Genomic DNA, 21,935 nt, shown 5'->3' on the forward strand with positions numbered 1-21,935 from the left:
TTTTCTGTTAACAATGGCTTTCTTCTTGCCACTCTTCCATAAAGTCCAACTTTGTGCAGTGCACGACTAATAGTTGTCCTGTGGACAGATTCCCCCACCTGAGCTGTAGATCTCTGCAGCTCGTCCAGAGTCACCATGGGCCTCTTGACTGCATTTCTGATCAGCGCTCTCCTTGTTTGACCTGTGAGTTTAGGTGGAAGGCCTTGTCTTGGTAGGTTTACAGTTGTGCCATACTCCTTCCATTTCTGAATGATCGCTTGAACAGTGCTCCGTGGGATGTTCAAGGCTTTGGAAATCTTTTTGTAGCCTAAGCCTGCTTTAAATTTCTCAATAACTTTATCCCTGACCTGTCTGGTGTGTTCTTTGGACTTCATGGTGTTGTTGCTCCCAATATTCTCTTAGACAACCTCTGAGGCCGTCACAGAGCAGCTGTATTTGTACTGACATTAGATTACACACAGGTCCACTCTATTTAGTCATTAGCACTCATCAGGCAATGTCTATGGGCAACTGACTGCACTCAGACCAAAGGTGGGTAGGAATAATTATACACACCCCACTTTGCAGTTATTGATTTGTAAAAAAATGTTTGGAATCATGTATGATTTTCATTCTACTTCTCACGTGTACACCACTTTGTATTGGTCTTTCATGTGGAATTCCAATAAAATTGATTCATGTTTGTGGCAGTAATATGACAAAATGTGGAAAACTTCAAGGGGGCCAAATACTTTTGCAACCCACTGTAAACCCCCCAGTGGAGGTGGATCACATGAAGAGTGATGCCATGCAGTCATGGAAACCAGGTCACCAAAGAGGAAGATGGACCTTGTGTGTCCTTCAACCACATTCAGGTGAGTCATTTCAACCACATCCACTACACTCTCTTCACAGGCCATGCTTCTTCCCCCTCCACTCCCCCACTTATCCTCTCTCCACCACTTTACCCTAGGTGGTAACCTGCCTCGCCCACCCCTAAAAATGATCCTGACCATGCATTGTAAGCACAAATACTTTATCCTTACGCACAAACTGTAAATTTATTAATTGTATACTTATCCACAGGCACCAAGCAGAGTAATAAGTGTTACCATGGGGACAAGCAGAAGGAGTGTACCAGAGCTATTTGAGTCCAGAACCGCTGGTGTATAGCATGGTGATGGTGTATATTGAATCCAGAACCACTGGTTTATAGCAAACCTATAGCTTTAAATTTTACAGAGCTACACCATTCCCACATTACAGATGTTCACTTAAAGCGGAATCATTGCAAATAATTTCTGTTTTAAGAAGGCAGAACACACTAATCATTGCTTTTTTGCAGGAGGGCTTTTTGGTCTTTTTAAGTCCACTACACTTTCCTAGTGGTTTGGGTCACCCTGAGCTGCTTGGTTACGCTGGTGTACTGGTCCAAGCCCTATCCTATAGAGCCATATCAATCCCTGCCATGCACTGAGGAGGACCAAAAGACTGAAACAGGCTGCCTGCATGTGGGGTTGGTGCGGCTTTGTAAAATTTAAAGGTATAGGTTTACTATACGCCAGTGGTTCTGGATGCTAGCCTGGCTTCAGGGGTATAAAGTGATAATTTGCATATTCAGTAGCAGTGCATTGGGGATAACCACAGATGTACATTTAAAGAGAGCCTGAACTAAAAATAAAACGAATGAAACTCTCTCTCCTCTCATGCATCCCATTTGTACACTGTGATTTTTAAAAATGGCCATTACCCCATAACAGCTTCCTGGTCAGCACACTGTTAAACTGTAACATCACCCACTTGAGCCATAGGGAAACATGGACATTACCTTGCATATTCAGTTGTAACTGACAGCTGCTGATATATAACTGACAACAACTGGTATATTTCCATTCTAACAAAATATTGTCAGAATTGGAAGGGATCACTGTAAGAAAAAAATGGTGACCTTCTGAGAGGAACTGACAGTGAGGTTAGTATGTAATATTCATTTGAAGCTATTATCATGTGTTTATTTTAAATAATTTTACTCGCTTCGGGTTCCCTTTAAAGCTGAATTATTGCAAATAACTTCTGTTTTAAGAAGGCAGAACACACTAAGAATTGCTTTTGAGTAGGGGGACTTTTTCAGTCTCTTTTAATCCCCTATCCCTTTCCATGTGGTTTTGCGTCACCCCGAGCTGCCTGGCTACTCTGTTCTTCTTTTATTTGTAATACTAGGCTACCTAAGCCCATTTAAAAACGGGCTCTAGGTAGTTAAAGGGATACTGTAGGGGGGTCGGGGGAAAATGTGTTGAACTTACCCTGGGCTTTTAATGGTCCCCCGCAGACATCCTGTGCCCACACAGCCACTCACCGATGCTCCGGCCCCGCCTCCAGTTCACTTCTGGAATTTCAGACTTTAAAGTCTGAAAACCACTGTGCCTGCGTTGCCGTGTGCTAGCTGCCACTGATGTCACCAGGAGTGTACTACACAGGCCCTGCATGGTCTGTGTCTGCACCGTGCGCTCCTGGTGACATCTGCGGGAGCGAGGACACGGCAACGCAGGCACAGTGGTTGTCAGACTTTAAAGTCTGAAATTCCAGAAGTGAACTGGAGGCGGGGCCGGAGCATCGGGGAGAGGCTGTGTGGGCACAGGATGTCTGCGGGGGACCATTAGAAGCCAGTGGGACGTTACAGCAGCCAGTAACGCAGCCTAACTCACAGCACTGTAAAATCAATGTGCTGTTCACAGTGCACACGTTGCGTTACATAGTAACGCAGCACGTTTAAACAAAGTGCTGCATGCTGTACGATATACTGGGCTAAAGCCACGTTAGACTGTTTGCACATGCTCAGTAATGTTGAAGAAGGAGGTCTCCCCTCCTCCTCATTGGCCAGCCACATGGCTAATTAATATTCACTGCACTGTGGTGACTCGTGGTGGAACTGTAGTGTTGTCCGGTTCATTTGATCATTTTTGTGAGTCGAATCATCCGGATCATCACAATGAAAGATTCGGTTCACAGTGGATGTCTGTCTGGAAGAAACAGGAACATACAGAATGTACAGTGCAGGGAAAGTCCTGTCCTGCTAGTCATTTCACCCAGTCTGCTTCCCTAGTTAAATGATTCAAATCATTTGGTTCAAAGTTCCGAATCTTTTCAATGATCCTATTCAAATGATCCGAATCCTTAAAAAGGTCCGGACTTCCTATCACTGCGTACGTTAAAGAGGGGCGCTGGGAAAAAAGGGCGCCGGGTTTTAAACGATAAACATGGATAACGTTTAAAAATATAATGTACTATATTTCGTTTAAAAATAATGTTTTATAAAGTTATAAATCATTAAATAATGTGCATGAAATTGGCAATTGTGAAAACGTTAATCTTCCGTTTAAAAAGTGAAACGTATAATAACGTTTAAAAAAAAATAGTAAGTAACCATCCCTGTACCTACCCCTAACCCCTAGACCCCCGTGTTGGTGCCTAAACCTAAGACCCCCCTGGTGGTGCCTAAACCTAAGACTCCCCTGATGGTGCCTAAACCTAAGACTCCCCTGGTGGTGCCTAAACCTAAGACTCCCCTGGTGGTGCCTAAACCTAAGACCCCCCTGTTGATGCCTAAACCTAAGACCCCCCTGGTGGTGCCTAAACCTAAGACCCTCCTGGTGGTGCCTAAACCTAAGACCCCCCTGGTGGTGCCTAAACCTAAGACCCCCCTGTGATAAGCATTAATAACGTGTGAAAAAAATATTGTGCTGTTTTTCGTTTAAAAATAATGTTTTAAAAAAGATTGTACTGTTTTTCGTTTAAAAATAATGTTTAAAAAATTATAAATCATAAAATAATGTGTAATCATGAGAAGCAGTTATAAAACAGTAAAAGTCTCTGGGCGCCGCTTATAAAACGTTATTTTTCTCCGGCGCCCTTTTTTCCTGTCGGGCGCCCATTAAACGATATTTATTATGGGAGTGAATGGCGGCGCCCGATTTGTCCACTTGCCTCAGGCGCCCGAATTTACTGTTACCCCTATCACTAACCTGGAGTGGCTGCTTTGAGAGCTGCATAACGCAGCTCAATCTGACGTCCAACTTCAACACCACCATGCGTTGTGTTAGGGGCACGTTATGTGACCATAACGTCCCCTAAAACACAATGTCTTGGTGGGAAAGTAGCCTTAAGCAATACCACTTGCCTGGCAGCCCTGCTGATTCTCTGCCTCTAATACTATTAGCCATAGCCCCTGAACAAGCATGCAGCAGATCAGGTGTTTCAGACTTTAAAGTCAGATCTGACAAGACTAGCTGCGTGCTTGGTTCTGGTGTTATTCAGATATTGCTGCAGAGAAATAGACCAGCAGGGCTGCCAGGCAACTGGTATTGATTAAAAGGAAATAAATATGGCAGCCTCCGTATACCTCTTACTTCAGTTCCCCTTTAACTTACTGGCTAAGATGTACACACCTGACAGCAACGCATTAAAAATCACATTACCTTTTCTGTGTGGGATTTTTTTTTTTAAAAGGAAGCTGACCTCAACTCCTGAATAATGACATAAAAACAGACAAGACAGGTAAAACATGAAATAGTAATCCTTAGTGAATTGGTGCTTTCATTTTACAACGTCATGCCTTATAAACCACCTGACAAACTGGTTACTGTGAAAATAACAGGGATACATTTAGGTCAGTATTTTTGTGCAAATCAGGCAATAGATAGAAAGTCTGACAAGACTGAGGACAGGATACACAATAGGATTTTTAACAGCACAAAACAGTTCATGGGTGTGGCGCGCCAATTAACTCTTTCATTTGTCAGCATAATTGACATAAATAAAGAAAGCCACCCAGATTTCCATAAATCTTATAAAAATGTCCTGCTAGAGCCTCTTAATGGCTCCATGACGTTTTTATAAGTCAAACAGTGCTGCTGCCGCTGTGCGCGTGCACGTGCACGCATGCGCGCTCCCGTGTGTGCACGTGCATTCCTGCGAGCGTGCACGTGAAATTAATTAGAAAAAAACCATAGAAAAAAATACGCCTTTATTTCCAAATAATTTATTGTCACCATACTTTGTACTAGGGACATAAAATCTTGTGATAACCAGGACAAATAGGCAGATAAAATGTGTGGGTTTTATGTACAGTAGTAGTGTTTATATTAAAACTATAGGAGATGAAATTGGAGAAATAGTGAATTTTTTCATTTTTTCCTTGTTTTTCCCTTTAAAATGCATAGAAAATAAAGTAATTAGTGAAAACAAATATCAACCCCAAAAAGCCTAATTGGTGGTGAAAAAAAACAAGAGATAGATCATTTAATTGTGATTAGTAGTGATTAAGCTATTGGCAAATGAAAGGGATGAGCACTGAAAGGTGAAAATCGCTCTTGTCCGTTAGGGTAAAAAACGCTTTGGGGTGAAGTGGTTAAACTATTGAAAAATGTCCAGTATCTGCCTAGTATAACACTTTTAATTTTTGCCTGCGAGAATGGGAGGGAATGAGACATACATATGAATTTGTTTAGTCCACTTTGCGACCGCCTAACGCCAATTGGCGTCCGCAGAGTTCCTCCCCCAACGCTGATCAGCGTCAAGTCCTGTGGGCGAAGATTAGCAGGGAATGCCCGTGCGCATGAAATATCATTCCCTGCCGAGAATGTTTGTTTAAAAAAATGCCGTTATTTATACAGTATGTACAGCGCTGCGATCTCCTGCAGTGCTGTATGGGGACAGCTCTGTCACTGAGCTGTCCCCTCGAGCTGCTCCCAAACTGATCACTCTCCTAGGCTGATGCCTATGAGAGGCAATCACACTGATTGACTCTCAGGGGGAGGGAGGGTGGAAAAAAAGAAGACATTTTTATTAAAAAAGCTCTGTTGGTGGCAAGAAAAGGAGGACAGATTCATTTGTGTGCTGTTGTATGGCTGTGCAGCACACTGCTGAAGCTGCAGTGTGCTGAATTGTAAAAAATGGCCTGGTCACTAGTAGGGTGTAAGCCTGTGGTCCTGAAGCTGTTAGGGCTTGATTCACAAAGCAGTGCTAACTGTTAACACGCTTGAGAAAAGCCCCCACAGCGTGGTGCGCGCAAAACGTCGCATCCGATGCACCTATAAGGTTGCATGGGGTGCGACATTAAAGTTATTGTCAAAACGGTCACGCCCAAAGGTGCTAAGTAGGTTAGCACGGCTTTGTGAATCAAGCCCTTAATGTCGCCAGAGCATGAGATTATTGCCATTGCAAAGACTAGTGAATGGGAACATATGTTTCTAATGCCAATCAAAGTGCCTCTTCTATAGCCAACTGTAACAATCCTTCAGTTAAAGTAAATTAGTAAGCTTGAAAAGTTATTACTCTGTGTTCTAAAGATTCTAGAGATTCAAAAAGAATATTTTTTTTTCTTGTGTTGCCCACTGACACTGCATTATACAGCCCTATCTGTTGCAGCTGGACCTTGGTAATCGCTATACTGTGCCAGGCCCTGTCTAACTATCTACTGCATACTGGGACACCTACCTATGCCTAGCTAACTACTGGGGCACCCGCCTACCTATACGGGTACACCTACCTATGCCTAGCTAACCACTGGGGCACCTACCGACCTATACGGGAACACCTACCTATGCATAGCTAACTACTGGGACACCTACCTATGCCTAGCTAACTACTGGGACACCTACCTATGCCTAACTACCATATGGGATTGAAAACCGCTCTCGCCTGCACTCTGGCCATGTTGCGCACCAGTCCGGCACGGCCATCACAACACAAACAGCTGTTTGTGGTGCATTACACAGTGAGTTTGGTGTGTCAGTGTGAAGCAGTACTCTAATTACACTCCCTGATTGATGTATACGCATGCAAGATGTTTTAAAGCACTTTAGGCCTGCAATTTAGCACTCAATGGGCTTGATTTACAAAACGGTGCTAACTTTAGCACTGGCCCTTAGCACGTCTAAACTCAGTTGATATGTGAGAAGTAGTGATCGTGCGCAAAGTACCGCGCGCAAAGTTCTGCGCGCGCACTGCATAGAGCGCAGGGCGCTCCGCGCGAAGTGCCCACTAAAGCCTATGGGACTTGCGCGCGGTACTTAGCGCACGATCTGATTGAGAAAACTGGTGCTAACCTACTTAGCACCCTGGTTAGCGCGCCTTAAGACTTTAGACGTGCTAAGTAGGTTAGCACCTCTTAGTAAATCAAGCCCAATGTGATTTCTGCTCTTAAAACACTGCTTTGCGTCCAATGCTGATTTTTCCCGGGGATTTTTGGCATGTATCCCACTCTGCCATGCCCCCCTCCAGGTGTTAGACCCCTGGAAACATCTTTTCCATCACTTTTGTGGCCAGCATAATTTTTTCTATTTTTCAAAGTTTGCCTCCCCATTGAAGCCTATTGCGGTTCGTGAAAGTTTGCGCAAACTGAACTTTCATGGGAGGTTCACAAACCAAAAATCGGAGGTTCGGGCCATCTCTAATAAGAAACTGATTAATATTTGGCAGCCATGTATAGCAACACAAATACTATTTAGACTACATGCTTTAAACCTCGTAATCTGTGCTCCATATCTAGATTAAGTTTGAAAATGTGCACAATTGAGTCTATTGTGGGTGGAATAATATCTTTCCAGTTTGTGCAGATGGCTTGTCTATTTGCACAAAGAAGATGTGTAGTTTTTAGACGAGATTCTCTGGGAATATTTGTGAGGTCTATATGTAATAGAGCTGGCAGTGGGTCTAATGTTATTATTGTATTCGTATAATGAGAGATCTTTTCAAAGATGTACATCCATATTGGCTGAATTTTTGGATAATGCCAAAGTATATGCATTAGATTGCCTTTCTCTCCACATTTTCTCCAGCATTCACTGGAGCTATCTTTATCATATTTTGACATTGTGTAAAAAGTTTTTGTAGGGTTTCCCAATGGGATATGCATTTTGAGTATTTACAAATCTGTTCCGTTGCCTTTTGCCATTGTTCTAGTGAAAATTGTTTTTGTAGAGTATCTGACCAAGTGTTAACAAATTTTATCAGAGTGTATGGCCTCAATTCACTAAGATCATGCTAGAGATAATAAGGCAAGAGAAAACTTACCTCCACACAGTGAGAGAGTTATCTTACCTCTTCATTCCTTAAGTTACCTCTCCTGTAGTTAATTTACCTCCTCTGTAGTTAATTTACCTCCTCTGTAGTTAATTTACCTCCTCTGTAGTTATTTTCACATGCAGCTAATTAACAGCCTGTCTTTAACTCTGGAGTTATTTTAAGGATTGGAGAGTTAATTTAAAGACAGAAGAGTTAACTTTAGGCTTGCCTGAGGTAAAATGTTTCCTGATTACTACATGCCTTATCACCATGGTAACAACTCTAGAAGAGTTATTAAAGACAGGAGATAAGTTTAGTGAATTGAGGCCTTTGTCTTGTTTTGTATGAGCATATCATAGCACGTAGAAATACCTTTTTTTGATATTGAGCCATTAATAAATGAGTTAAAGGGATAATATCGATTAACATGTGTTTTTTAACCTGAGTTTGAGAGAGTTGCTGAAGTGCTGGTAAATAATGATGTACACATTTCATTTGCTTATCTCTTTTGTTTACTGTAACAAATTCCTTTCACTCTGAACTGACAGCACTGTCTGCTCATTTCTGACAGGAGAGTTAAGCTGGCCATACACTAGACCGATTCCCGCCAGATCGACAGCAGATTCGATCACTGGGATCGAATATGCTGTCACATCGTTCCCGCAACATGCCGAATTTCGATCCATTTCGTCCGATCCCGTCGATCGCTCCGTGCGGAAAATTACCGTCGATCGCCCGCGGATAGGGAGCGCGTCGCTAGCGGCGTTCGAGTACCCGACCGCCGACGCAATAGAGCCCGCATACATTACCTGCTCCGCTGGCACGACTGTCCCCGGTCACCGCTGCTCCATCTCCGCGCTGGTCTGGTCTCCAGGTCCGGCATGTTTCACTTCTTCTAGCCCGGCAGGAAGTTTAAACAGTAGAGGGCGCTCTACAGTTTAAACTTCCTGCCGGGCAGGAAGAAGTAAAGCATGCCGGACCTGGAGAACAGAGTGGAGACTGAGCAACGGTGACCGGGGGCAGTCACGCTGGCGGAGCAGGTAATGTATGTGCCGGGGGGGGGGGGGGAGCGGCGGCAGCAGCAGCAGCACCACCACCACAACATATTGTGAACGGTTTCAGGCTGAAATCGGTTCACAATCTGTTTGCAGTAAAGGTAGCGATACGATCCCTCTCTGATCAGATTCGATCAGAGAGGGATCTATCTGTTGGTCGAATCTGATGGCAAATCGACCAGTGTATGGCCACCTTTAATGAGGAAAGGGGGGGATTTCCCTCACTGTTATCTCTGTGTGTAACTGTGTGAGGGAAAGCTTTCAGTAAAGCTTTTTGCCTCTGATATTTAACATTAAAAATAGGAAAATGTTTACACAGCTACTTAAACATTATTTGTACATTGTCATTTTATAACACTTGGGTATTGATAGTATTCCTTTAATAAATGATTTGGGTCATAAGGGAACATTGGTAAGACTATGTTGGATACAATGGCGTATTTGTAGGTAAGTGTGGAATTCAGAATTTTCAACACCAAATTCATCCTTGATGTTCTGGAAGAATTTTATCTTATTGTTGGACATTAGATCATGAATGTGAGTTATTCCTGCTCTGTGCCATGGTTGGAGATTGAAATTGCGTATTAAGAAGGGAATACATTCCAGAGGTATTTGGTAGTTGGAATTTGATTATATTTGAAGGCAGGTGTTTTAATAGGTGTCGCCACGCTCTGATTGTGGTTGGAATAGTGGGGTAGGGAGGGCATACTATTTTTGGGTTTATATAGCTAGCAATTAGGAAGTGTTTAGGAAGACCCTTTAATAGCTTAGTCTCTAGTGTTGCCCAGAGTAGTAAAATGTCTGTTGGCCTCCAAGCTTTGGATATTTCCAAATTGCATGCTATATATAAGGTTTTAATGCAGGGAATTCCCACCCCTCCTAATTTTTTTGCAAATGATGAGTACGTTATGTGCTAATCTGTTCTTTTTACCTGCCCATATGTAATTAAGAAGGATTTTATTAATATCTGTGAAAAATCTATTTTTAGTGGTATGTGGACAGATCTGAGAATATATGTGATCTTAGGTAAAGTAAACATCTTGAGCGCTGCTATTCTGCCTGCCCACGAAAGTTGACGAGAGGAGAATTCTTGTAATTCTGATTTTATCTTATTTAATAGTGGGATGTAATTGAGTTTATATAAAAGTTTAGCTTTACTTGAGATTCGGACCCCTAAATATTGTATGGAGTCTTTGGTCCAGAGAAAAGGGTATTTCTGTTGTATTAGGGATTTCATGGAGGGAGGTATGTGAATACCTAGTATAAATGATTTTGTTTGGTTTATTTTATAGTAGGATACTTTGGAGAATAAGTCTAAATCAGTTATTAAATGTGGGAGAGATTGTGTATGATTTGAAGCAGCCAGAATAGTTTCATCAGCAAATAAGCCAATTTTGTGGGAAGTTCCATGACAGGAGATACCTTGGATGGTTGGATTCTCCCTAATTTTGCAAGCTAAAGTTTCCATCACCAATCTAAATATCAAGGGGGATAAAGGGCAGCCTTGTCTAGTTCCATTGGTGATGAAAAATTTGTTAGAGTTAAACCCAGAAGTTGTAACTGAAGCTGTACGATTAGAATATAAAGCTAAGATACCAGTTTGTTTATGGCCTTGGATCCCAAATCTTGTCAGTGTTTCCTTCAGGAATTCTCAGTGTACCCTGTCAAATGCCTTCTCTGCACCTAGTGATAGATACAGAGAAGGCATCCCAGATATTTCTGTGAATCTTAAGAGGTCAATAAATCTTCTCGTACCATCACATGTTTGTCTACCTTTTGTGAATCCCACCTGTTCCAGTCCAATAATTTTCGGTAAGATGTTTAATAATCTTCTTTCAATTATCTTTGCATATAATTGTGTGTCTCCATTAATGAGAGATATAAAAGGTTAGTTGGAGGTGCTACATGTGTCCTTCCCCGGTTTTGGAAGTACTGACATTTTTGTTGCCAAAAACTCTTTTGGTATAGTGCCTGAGGTAAGAAAGCAATTGAACACTTTTTGTAGTCTGGGGGCTAATATTGTATTAAAAGCTTTGTAATACTCATTACTATACCCGTCAGGACCAGGAGCTTTATTGGGCTTTAAGAAATTAATACTTTTAGAAATCTCTTATATTGTTATAGGACTATTTAGGTAGTCCAGATCTAAAGAGGATATTTTTGGTAGATTTATGGAGTCTAGGAATTTTGATATTGAATCGGGGGTGGGTTGGGCAGTATCAGTGTCTGAATTTAGATTATAAAGACTGGCATAGTAATCTTTAAAAGCATTTGCTATTTCTTTAGGATTAAATCATTTATTTTTGGTAAATGGGTGAATAATCATATTTATGTTGGATTTGGCTTGTTTGCTTTTTAATATGTTAGCTAGTTTTTTTCTAGCCTTGTTGCCTTGGGAGTAATGTGCTAGCTTTAACTTCTTAACTAAAAGCTCATATTCACCTTGGAGTGCTAATCGCAATTCTTACCTTAGGTGAAATAGATCTATGATTTATGAAATCTGAGTTTCTTCGATAATTTTTCAGCTTGTTCTATTTGTTGCGTTAGGGTATGTATTTTACTCAGTTGTTTCTTTTTCCTTTGGGCCCCTAGTTTTATTAGAGTACCTCTAATGCTTGCTTTGTGGGAAGCCCACAGTGTAGCAGCTTTAACCTCCCCATTGTCATTTAATTCAAAGAATTCCTGCAGTTCTTTTTGAATTAGGTTTTTGTTGTCAGTTGTAAGTAATGAAGTGTTCAGCTTCCAGTTAGGTCTGTCGGGGCGTGGGCCTGCCATACCCAAACAGAGAGAGACTGGAGCGTGATCAGACCAAGTAATGTTGTTAATAGTAGAGCTTTTGATATCTTGTAGAGTGATCTTGTCCACTAAAAACAAGTCAATTCTTGACCACGAATCATGCACTTTAGAGTGGAAGGTAAAGTCTTTGTCATTGGCATTGTATACTCTCCAAGCATCATAAAGGTGTAGTGTCTTTAGCAGAGAGGGAATTTTGGTACGGTGAAGATGGGTAGAGTCCAAGTTAGGGTTCACACATATGTTAAAGTCGGCTCCTATTACAAGTGATCCTTTCTGGTGCATCTTAATAGTCCTAATGAGGGATTTGATGAATGAAAGTTGTTTGGTGTTTGGAGCATATACATTCACTATTGTGAATAGTCTGTCATTAATTTCGCATATTGCTATGATGTATCTGATTTGTTTGTCTTTTACCACTTTTTGGGCCTGATTCACAAAGCGGTGCAAACACTTTGCACGCCTGTGAAAAGCCCTTTATCACGCCTAAACTTAGTTTAGGCATGATCTGAAGGAATTCGCGCGAGCTCCCGCGCGCAAAGTTTTGCGCGCAGCGCACCGTGCTTCGCGCGAAGTGCCCATTAAGCCCTATGGGACTTTGCGCGAGTTAGAGCACAAAGCGGTGATAACTTTGCTAGTGCAAAGGTTATCACGCCTAAAGTCTTTTAGGCGTGATAACTGAGTTATCACCGCTTTGTGAATCAGGCCCTTTTGTATGTTAACTAAGAAGGATTCTTTGAATGCGATTAGAAGTCCTCTTTTCTTTTTATTGCAGTTATTGAATAGTAGCTGGTGGAAACCTCTTAGCGAGCAGTAATGTTCTGTGGTATCCATTAGGTGTGTTTCTTGTAATAATAATATGTCCGTTTTAAGGGCTTTAATTTGTTTGTTGAGGGGAAATCTTTTAATTGGAGAATTTAGGCCATTCACATTTATTGTAGTAAAGTTAGGAGTCATAAGTGCTTCTAGAGGCTCGCAATATTCGGACTGAGAGCTTATATAAACCATGTCGTTTTATGCAAATTGAAAAGCAAAAAGGTAAGGATGTGTTGTTATAGATTACACATGGTGAGTCGATAGGGACTAAAGCAAATTAACTTATATAAACACAAAATAAAATAACTGCAAACACGTGTATTGTGAACAAGTATTCTGTGACCATTCTAAGGTCAATAGCAGGGTTGCTTGGGTAGTTCTTTTTAATACCCACCTGGATCCGGATCCGGGTACCCAGATATCTGGATCCAATTCACCCCAGTGAATTTTGGTATCCGACCAAATTACCTGCGGGTACCCGACCTATTCGGGTATCTGGATAGAAAAACCGGAAGTGCCCTTTAAATAGCTTTAAAAAGGGTTTTTAGGGTAAATGATGCATCATGTTTTTTTTTAAAGGGAAACACTAATTTATTATTTGGTGGACATAAAATGAAAAAAAAAAGCTGTCAATTAACATCAGGACTAGGTTCCAGACAGCGGTCGTGCAGCCCACATTGGCTATCATTCATAAAGCATTCCCGCATGCGGAAATGCTTAATACCGCTGACTTTACCGACCACATTGCAAAATGTCAATTCATAAAGGCTCTTTCCGCATGCGGAGCTGACATTCCTATGCAGAGTGATAACTTGATACGCAGTTATCCAGAAAAAGTAGCAAAATGTCCATTCATAAACATTTCTGCATAGCGGTATGTGGAAGGGGATTAGCGATCCCCTGTATGTAGCGGGAAGCTTGCTGAGTACTTGTAAGTGAATCGGACGGACCTCCCAAGCAGCAGAAGAGAGAGCAGTGCACGGAGGGAATCGGGCAGCTTTTCTGTTTCCGCATGCCTACCGCCCACCTACCGACACCATTCTCCAGAAAACCTCCGCACTGCTATCACACCAGGCACAATTTTTATGAATGACCACCCAGAAGGCTAAACTACCGACGGCGGTATTCTCCCGCATGGGTTCTCCTTACCGCCAGCAAGTTTATGAATAATAGCCATTGTGTCCAAAGTCCAATCGCACAACTGGGACATGACAGTTTTCAGACCAGACACCTCCAAAAAATGACACCGCAATTGTGTTTTTAGGTTGAATATAGGTGGTGGTATCAGCAGCAGTGGCCTGTGGCACCGTGGCGGTGGGAGCCAGCGCCAGCTTGCCTCTTGAACTCCTCATGCTCAACAACATGTTTTTTGGCCAGATGGGTGATGAAGCTGGAGGTGCCATACTTGTAGGGGTCACAACCTCTGCTCATCTGTAGTTTGCACACATTGCATATGGCAAACTTGCTGTCCAATGAGGGCAGAGTGAAAAACCGCCAGATTGGGGAGGTGAAGATTCCCCTGCGGCCTGAATGGGATGCTGCGACTTTTCTCCCTGTGGTGGTTGGGGGTTGAGTGGTGCGGCTGGTGGTAGAGGCAGAAGGATGTGGTGGGTCCTGCATTCCACGACCACTGTCTGCAATGCTGATCCTTCGTGCCAAACCCACCGATGCATCCTCCTCCTCAGAGTCAGAGCTGACATCCCCATCCTGTGGATGGTAGTCACGGTCCTTCATCCCATCATCAACATCATACTCCCCCTCCTCAAAACCCAGAACATCCTCCTCAAACTTTTTGCGGTTAACAGCCCTGAGTTCAATCGTGGCGCCTGGAGCGAAAAGCTCGCTGACTGAGGGTAGGCTGCCCGCTGAGGTCGACACTGACATGGCAGACCTTCTGAGGGTGGCCGTAATGTTGCTCCCTGTCCTCTTGCCCTTGCTGCCCCTACCCCGGCTGCAGGTGCCATCAGACATAGTACAACTTATACGTGATGATGTCACCAGATGATGTGGGGTACTTTTACTTTTAATGAAATCGGGGTTGGACTTTAAATCAAATCAGCACGGAGTGACAGACCGCAGAGTAGAGGACAGACTATGCATACTATCTGTTTAACTGTCACTCTGACAATGCTCAGCACAGCAGCACTGCAGTAATCTGTAGTAAGCTAACACAGTACTACTCTCTCTAACAACTAACTGCAGTACTAACTAACTATATAATACAATACAATAACACAGTAATCCTATTCCCTAACCTATACTGTCCTGCTGGCATGCACAGCACACGCAGACACAGACAGGACCTAACTGACTGAATGAAATCAAACAATTACACTAGCTAGCTAAAAAAAACAATAGAACAATATTGTAGTGAAGGTGTTTAGCACTCAAAGCTTTAGGTTTATCACTGTATACAGGCAGCACTTGCTAAGCCAACAGCACTGGAGCAAGTTTGTCAGTGACCAGCCAGCCACACAAGCAAGGACAATCTGTCTCATCATGCCAGCCCTCCTTATGGCTGGCCAGGGTTCCCTTCTGTGATTGGGTGCCAGGGCTTAGGCTGGGAGGCCTCTGATTGGCTCAATGAGGTCAGGTGGGGCTGGCCAGAGTCCCCCTCTGTGATTGGTTGCTAGGGCTTCTGCTGGGAGCCCTCTGATTGGCTGGGAGCCCTCTGATTGGTTCAATGACATAATCTCCCTTGTTACAGTACCCAGATCCGGATATCTGTCGGATATCCACGGGTACCCGGATTATGCGGCCAGATACCCACATAGAGCTATCCAAATATTAGCCCAGGTATCTGGATCTGGATCCGACCCAGATAGCGTAAAAATGGTCGGGTACCCGGATCCTGATGAGCATCCCTGGTCAATAGACCTGGTGGTTACCAAGATGTCGAGTGGTAACAGCACTGGTGGGGTAAAGCACTACAGCTTAGGTTGTGTAGTGCTCTATATGGCGGATGGAGTATACTACCTTAAAGAGAAACTCCAACCAAGAATTGAACTTTATCCCAATCAGTAGCTGATACCCCCTTTTACATGAGAAATTGAATGATTTTCACAAACAGACCATCAGGGGGCGCTGTGTGACTAATTTTGTGCTGAAACCCCTCCCACAAGAGGCTCTGAATACCGCGGTACTCTGTGCAAACTGCCACAATGTAACAATGTTCACAGACAGGAAATGGCTGTTTAAAGCTGTCTGTAACAGCCAGAGCAGCTAGAAAGAGCTACATAACTTGCCCACAGTAACAATGTCACCATGTAATACATGTCAGAATGTGAATCTGGGAAAGGAAAGATTTTACAATGAGCAAACACTAACTAAATCATTTATACATAATTATTGTAAAAATGAAGCACTTTTTTTTATTAAATTATTTTCACTGGAGTTCCTCTTTAAATGGCAGAGAAAAAAAAAGAAGAAGGTACAATAGGAGATCTGACTTTAACCAGCATTCATTTGGAGACTCTATTCTCTGGGTTGTTCCTCGAGTAAACATTTGGACCACGGTTTGGTGTTGCAGCTGGTTCATTGATGACGCGTCATACTAAGCCGGCACTAGAGGAAGCCGCTCGCAGAAACCGGATGTCTTCATTCACTGCAGGCATGATGGAGGAGGTAAGTCGCTCGCTGCCGCTGCTCACACGGGGGATCTCAGAGATAGATGGGGGAGTGAGGAGAGGGGAGGAGAGGCATGTGGGGGGCGAAGCAAGGCACGAAGCCAGGCACAGTGGGGACACATTAAAGAGACATGGAGAGACTGGGGGAGGCATGGGGGACACGTTGGAGGCATGGGGGAGGCCAGAGAAGACATGGGGAGGCCAGAGGAGGCATGGTGACACATGTTTGAGACATGGGGGAGACCAGTGAAGACATGGGGGAGGCCAGGGGAGGCATGGGGACACATGTTTGAGACACGGGGAGACCAGTGGAGACATGGGGGAGGTATGGGGACACATGTTTGAGACATGGGAGGAAACCAGAGGAGGCATGGGGACACATGTTTGAGACATGGGGGAGGCCAGGAGAGGCATGGGGGACACATGTTGGAGAGATGGGGAGGCATGGAGGAGACAAAAGGAGGCATGGGGGAGGCCAGAGCAGCCATGGAGGAGACATTGGGGAGATTGGAGACATGGGGGAAACTGGAGGCAGGAGGTGACATGGGGATACAGGAGGAGACATGGGGGAGACAGGAGGAGGCATGGGGATGTCATGGGGGATACAGGAGGACACGAGGGACACAGGAGAACACCATTTGGGCGAGGTCATGTACAAGACGCTCCTGAAGTATGGACGCACCAGGTTTAGTTTTTTATTTTTGGCCTGTTTTTTGCCCTCTAAATCTAGGTGCGTCTTATATTCCGAAATGTCTTATACGGCAAAAAATATGGTACATGCTCTTAGAATATCTCATCTGGACTATTGTAATATACTACTTTGTGGACTACCAACTAACAGACTGGCACCACTCCATTCTGTACTGAATTCGGCTGCTTGACTCATACATCTTTCTTCTCGCTCCACTTCTGCTGCTCCTCTCTGCCAAGCTCTTCATTGACTACCAATTAACCAGAGGATCCATTTTAAACCTACAAAGCTCTCCAAAATCTCTGTCCCTGTACATCTCCTCACTAGTTTCCAGATACCAACCCAACCTAATCTCAGACCTGCACATGACCTTCTATTAACCTCCTCTAGAATCACCTCCTCACATTCATTTATACAAGATTTTGCACATGCTTCACCCCTCCTCTGGAATCCCCTGTAACAATACCTCAGTCACTCTCCAACCTTTGATATGTTTAAACGCTCCCTCAAAACTCACTTTTTCTGGTAAGTATACGCTCTACATTAGGCCATTTCTCCTTTGACCTCTGGCCAAGTTGTACTCCTACTTGATAACCTAAAAATACACTGCCTCTAGGTATAAATATTGCATACCACTACCCCACCTCTTGTTCCACCCCCTATTCCTTTAGATGGTAAGCTTGCAAGGGCAGGGCTCTCTCTCCCTTTTCATCTTTGAATTTGTTACACATTTTATTCATGTTACTTTTGCCACTGAAATTGCCAATTCTGTATTTTGTACCAATTTCGCATTTGTACCAATACTGTGCTTTGTATACTGATGTACACCATTGTCTGTATTAATATGTACCATATGTTTGTTTTATATAAATTAATAATAATAATAATAATAATAATTATGATAAAAGCTGTTTTGTTGTATAAGCCTTAAGGCTGGCTGGCCTGTTCTATTGCACTGTTCTCAAAATGTAGGTGAACATGAAAAAGTGCTATCAACATTATTATGAGTATTTTCTTGCTTGCTGGTGGTTTAAAAGGCATCATATTGACAAGGTGTGAAGGTATCACCTATGAGAAAACTCAGGAGAAAGAGTTAATTTCATATGGGCCAGGGAGAGAAAATTCAAGAGATGAGTTTGTGAATCAACATCTATTTTTCAGGTGCAGCAGCTGCTCCATCTAGTTTATGCATCTCTAAGCCTTGTAGACTTGCATAGAATTGGCATGGGTTCTTACCTGTTGGTGATGGGGTGGTTACCCATTGTGTTAAACTGGGTTTCTAGTCATGGACCCAAGGTGAAAATAATCTGATGAGATAAACACTTGTATTTATCCTCCTACTCCTAAAAATGAGGGTTTTTTTTAGATATCCCATAGTTTTATTTTATATTGCAGATTGCACAATGTGCAATGTGTTGCACAATGCAGATTGAATGTTTTGTTCTCTCTGCTCAGTGGCAGCCCACCTATTTAGGTGTCCCTAAATGAAAATACATGAACTATTGACGTTTTCTGTCTCCCCCTGCTTTCCGTAGTCGTATTCTGCCAGGAAAACTTTAATGGCTGCAATTTTTTCTTATCATTGATGTTTACTATATTCCAGATAAGGTACAAACAAGACAGATGCTGTCACTTCCATGCCTAAAAATTGGAGAGCTGTAAAAACAGCACAGGCGATTTATGCACAGCCGGTGCCACCATAGGCCGTAATAGGAATTACGACTATAGCGGCGCTCACTGAATAATTTGGGCACCATCAAAAGACGGCACACAAACAAACACTGTAATTTGGCTGCCAAATTTGAAATTGCATTTTTTTTTATTAAAATTGATCAGAAAAGTTAGAAAAATCTGATTTTGGGGGAAGAAATTGAAAGGTGTGTTTTGGGTTGAATTAAAATCATTGGCCCTAATACATTGGATGTTTACATTCAAGATGAATGAAACTTTATTTGTTGTGTGTTAAATTACATAGAATTGATTTATCAAGTATTGAATAAAAAGAAAAGTGGGATATTTATTGTATTGTATTTTTTATTAGCATTGGCACCGTGTGTTGTGTTTGGTTTTACTGTGTATCTCATATACTGTTCATCATCATTGATGGCACAGATAACCTCCTAAAATGAGTGTTCTGCATACATAGCACCATAGATATAATTGATGTGAAAGTGTGACTTTATACAACAAAATGGGAAAGTTAACATTTTTGTGAACAATTACACTGTAAGGCTGGGTGCACACATAGCAGAAACTCTAGCGTTTTATACAGCAATGTTAGTCAATGAGACGCAGAAAAACATGCAGAGAACTGCGATTTACAGTATGCGTTTCGCGAACGCTGGTTTTGTTGCATATTATGCAGGATGGCTGCAAAAGCACACATAATGAAAGTCTATGGTGACGTATATGCATAGCATGTTAATGCGTTTTACATGCGTTTTTCAGCTTTTTTGAGGTATTTACATTTTTATGATGTTTTTCCGCTTCCTCTTTACTTCCTGGTTATTTCGCATAAAACGCAGGAAAAAAATGCATGCAATACGCATACAAAACGCAAATGCGTTTTCAATTAGCGGACAACAAACGCACCAAAAATGCACAGCACCTCACTTTGAACCTCTATTATGAAGGCACTTGATGAAAAAGCACAAACTGCAATGGGATGACCACCTGAGGAAAAGCAGCACACAAAAGCAAATCCTCCCATTGCAGTGGAAGATACCAGGCCACAATTATTTCTCAAAAAAGGTGATACTCAAACTGTACCGTGATGTTGAAAGGCAAGTGGTGTCACCTCTGGCACACAGTGTTGGGTCAAGGGTCCATCTGACCATGGATGCCTGGTGCGTCTCCTCACCATGGCAACAGAAGCCGCTCAGCTCGTTTTTTGGAAACCGGAACCGATATCAGTGAAGCGGCAGACAGGTAAAAGAAATACAAGAAGGATTACATGCTGATGGGGCCCCTTAGAGCCTCTTATCTTGTACATCTGCTGCACAAAGGAAGTTGCAGGACATGCTGGGTTTTCTTTTTTTTTCTTTACATTCCCCTCAGACATAGCTAATACAGCCTGATTGGCTGAAGCCTCTTTCCCTCCCATTTTTCCCTCCCACAGGTCTGTTCCTCTCTGATTGGCCAATGTTTCTCATGCTGAGACAATGCACTTTCTACTGCAGAGCTGGGTGGGAGTGTCTGAAGACTGGGAGGAGGACAGGCAATGATACACAGACAGAGTAATGGAGGAAATGATGTCAGGATTAGCTTCAAGATAGACACAGTCAAAATGGAAAATCCTAAGAAGGATTTTCTCTTTTTTTATTATAGAAAAATTACTAAAATCAAACTGTGGACAGGTGTGTGTGTGTGTGTGTGTGTGTGTGTGTGTGTGTGTGTGTGTGTGTGTGTGTGTGTGTGTGTTTTTTCTGAGATAGTATAGCTGACAGCTCCTCTTTAAATTTCCCAGAAGGCTCTTCCTACTGTCATGTATACACCAGGTGCTGCTTGGTAATGAACACTTACCACTCTTCTTAGTCGTGAGAGTAAATGTCACATCCTTCCCTCTGTCACTTCCATTCTCAGTATCATTCTTTCAAAAGTCTAAATACAGCAGGTGCTAATTGTACTGTGACTAGAAACTTACAGGGAGGAGCTGTGCTGTTTTTACTGTCATCTAGAGCTATGTTGGCAGAGTGCATTTCATACTGTGAGCATAAGCAGAAAACTCCCAAGGAAACACTTCATACAGGGTGAGAACTAACGCCCCATGCTTTAAATTACCTTCAAAATTTTATGAACACTCTCTAAAAGATACATGCCACAGCCAGGTACTGCTATTTTTTCTTCTTCTTTTTTGCTACGGTATAACAATAGGCATAAACTGTTGATTTCACGTGTGGCTACATTTTTCTGTTTCTTTCCTTTCTGCACACGACACAACATGTTAGTGTGAGGTAATTATTTACGGCAGTTTGTGTGACTCTGCAAAGAATAGAGGTTAACTATTATTATTGTTATTATGTTTTATTTAAAAAAATACAGTTTTACTTATTGCTATTCAGAGGGCAATACAGACAATAGTCAGGATTTGGGAGCATAAATACATACTTAGCTCATGAAGACTACAGACTGAAAATTCCACATCATAAGTGCAAAATGCATACAGGATTCAAGCATGGCAGGAAAACATCCAGTAATACAGGTTTATGTACATTTCATAGCATAAGTACCACAGAGATTAGAAACACTTGTGACCTTACACTCTAGAGCAGGGGTCTATCGGTAGATTGCAAAGGACTTCTGGGTACATCCAACCCCATCGCCTGAGTGACGTACACGTCATTTTCTGTCTCTTGGGCGAGCTTAGCGTGATATGCTGTCCTGAAGTTTTGCTGTTTCAAGGTAGGGAGCCGTACATTTAAAAGCATCATGTACCTGGGCTGGATGTGGCTGGATAGGCTATAGCTTCTGGGGGAGTGCAAGGGCATGGAGAGGGGGGATTGGTATCTATCCTTCCTCTCTCTCCTCTGACCACCCTCCTGCACCCATTCATTATGGAGCGATGTCGGGGAAAGGCAGCAGTCACTTACCTCCTCCGGGTTCCAGGCGCTAGAGGTCCTGTTTGTCTTCTCTGTTGTGTTGTTGCTCAGTACAACCTGCTTCTCAGCTTGAGCTCTAGAGCCTTATCTGAGAAGCAGGAAGCACAACAAAGAAGACAGACGGGACCTCCAGCACCTTGAACTTGGAGAAGTGGAATTAGGGCTGCCAGTAATCCTCATCTGCCTCACTCCATAATGCTGTGTGTGTGTGTGTGTGTGTTAGGGGTCACATCTGGCAACTATACATTATACAAGGGGGGGGGGGGATAGGCATCTGGCTACTATCTGGGTGGAGAGGGGGGATTAGGGGGCA

Source organism: Hyperolius riggenbachi, chromosome 4 (genome assembly GCF_040937935.1).
Source record: "Hyperolius riggenbachi isolate aHypRig1 chromosome 4, aHypRig1.pri, whole genome shotgun sequence".
NCBI lineage: Eukaryota > Metazoa > Chordata > Amphibia > Anura > Hyperoliidae > Hyperolius > Hyperolius riggenbachi.